Source organism: Montipora foliosa, chromosome 13 (assembly GCF_036669935.1).
Source record: "Montipora foliosa isolate CH-2021 chromosome 13, ASM3666993v2, whole genome shotgun sequence".
NCBI lineage: Eukaryota > Metazoa > Cnidaria > Anthozoa > Scleractinia > Acroporidae > Montipora > Montipora foliosa.
Window position 1 is genome coordinate 19,516,214 of NC_090881.1, and position 2,500 is coordinate 19,518,713.

General features: G+C 42.0%; 1 pseudogene; it reads right to left on the reverse strand.

The window, feature by feature from the left end:
• Nucleotides 1–2,180: 2,180 nt before the first annotated feature.
• Nucleotides 2,181–2,500, reverse strand: part of LOC137983794 (BTB and MATH domain-containing protein 38-like) — an 851-nt pseudogene continuing 531 nt past the window's right edge.

The window sequence follows — 2,500 nt, forward strand, 5'->3', positions numbered from 1 at the left end:
TCGTTAATTTAAACAAATTCCCTAGTTACCGAGAAATAAGACCTTTCCTCTTGTAAAGGAAATCTGCAATGCAAAACTCCGGAGAGGAAAATAAGAGAGTTTTAAAAACCCCGTGCTTCTTTAGGCTAAAACTTTCGGTATGTAAAAGGTTGATGACGAGAGCAAGATTAGAATCGCCCAACAAGGAAGATGGAAACACTAAAGCACCCATGAAGAGCCATGAACTACAGTAGTGGCATGAACCAATTCAACAGAGTGCAGTTAGTGAAGAGTTCAAAGAGCTCACCAATGAATCCTGTTCATGAAGTAAAAAAGAAAAGTTTTGAGATCTAGCTTAGTGTTGACTCATCCTGATATTTATTTTCATCCCGGAAGTGTCTCTTCCTAATGGTTTTATGTATTGTCATTCTAATGGAATTCATTATGGAAGTTAACAGGCTTATAGACATCGCTTGGCGAACACGTTTTTCAGGTTTGTCTATTAACATCAGAGTATTTTCATAGCGCGGGAATGGCTGTACTAGCAGGTAAAAACTGCTTCACATTACCGGAGAAACGGACTCGTTCATTTTTTTTTTCTAATTAGATGTTTATTATAAACGCAAAACAACAAAATACAAAACAATATGTTATTCAGGTAAACTCAAAGCTCACAGCACATTTTTGTTTATAATACACTAGAGCTAAAAAAAAAACTTTCTTACAATTTTACATTACTGACATTTTAGTTTAGTAATATTGGTTAATTTACTTGATCATTTTAGAACTGATCTCGTAGCATTATTTTTTTACTTCTTCGGAGTAAAGTGTTAGCTGATGTGAGCACTAAGTGTGGTTATCTCAGGTAAACTGCCTACACGCAACAAATTAATTGAACTTTGCCTCACTCATGATACTCTTTTGTTACAATGGTGACGTCACAGCGCTATACATAGCCCGCGTAGCAGTCGATTCCTTTCCTTTTCCAGGCGGAGATCGAACAATCGAGCGAAAAGCGGGCGAGCAAAGGAGCTTGCCTGGGGTGAGGAAAAAAATTGGGGAGAAGTGGGGAGGGGGTGAGCAAGAATTGGGAGGGGGTGAGCAAGAAGGGGTAGGGGAGAAAAGGAATCGCTTGCAGTCAATCCCAAACATTTTACTGAACTGCGTTCGCCTACGAACGGGGAGCAATAGTGCAATTTGATTGGTTATTAGCCCGTCAATCAAAATATGACATTATAAATTTGTCTTCTATGCATAACACGACATCCGGAACACAACAAGATCAAAATAGATATAGCCGAGTCCGAGGAAGCGTTCGAAGGGGTCTTCATATGATATTATAAATTTGTCTTCTATGCATAACACGACATCCGGAACGCAACAAGATCAAAATAGATATAGCCGAGTCCGAGGGAGCGTTCGAAGGGGTCTTCAGATCGTTCTAAAACCGGAGCAAGAAGCTGCCATTAGAGAAAACAAGATCTTGACGTATTCAAGGTACGTTTTTAGGAAACATCTCATGCCACCAACACCACCACCTGACCCGACAATTGAAAGGAAGCCTATTTACGCGTAAATAGGCTTTTAGTGGATTCTATCCAGCCCATGCTGGGCACTTGTCAAAACAAAGTTAATTATCATTGAAAAGTTACGTTTATACAAACGTTGGCCGTGTAGCACCCAAGGGAGCGCGGCATGGTTGGGGGCGTTCGGGAAAATGTCTGGGATTGATTGCAAGCGTTTCCTTCGCTCGCCTCACCCCCTCCCTCTGCTCTTTATTTTTCGCACGCCCTCCCAGTTTCGTTCCCTTCGCGTAAGTTTTTGGAGACGCCTGCTATGCAGGCTACGCTATACAATGTACTACGGTAGGTGAAACCCAGTTCTACAAACAAAACACAAAATACAAACAAATATCAGTGCGCCCAATAGGGCCGTTTATACGAGAGAAAATAAGCCGCGGCTTTCTCTGGCCGCGGCTTACATAAGACGCGAACACCCCGTATAAATGGTACAAAATCTACGTTCACGGCTTTCTCAAGCCGCAGCTTATCCTGGCCTGGAAGTTTTTACTCGTATAAATAGTTCCTTTCTCGTATTATGTACGCTGCGGCCAGAGTAAGCCGCGGCTTACTTTTTCTCGTATAAACGGCCCTAATGTTACCCGTTAGACCGTATATTTTGCATTCTATTCGATTGTCATGTCACGATAGAAGAAACAGTTCCAGTTGCTGTTTAATTGAACTCAGATAAGTAGAAACTCCGCCTAAACCGTAGCAAACTCTGGAGTAACCCTTCTGGCAATAGCGTGGTTCGGTATCCTTCTGTAAAGCAGCGAGATAGCTTGCGGTGTCATTACAGCCAATATAAGAATAGTTTTGTTTCGACGAAGCATGACCTACCAGGGCTTCTGCCTCAGGATGGACACTCTCATCTGGTCAATCTTTTGTTGTCTTGCTTGGGACTGTCTTCGGGCTCCATCTAACTCTCTTTGCAATCTCTTAATAATCCCTTCCATGATTTC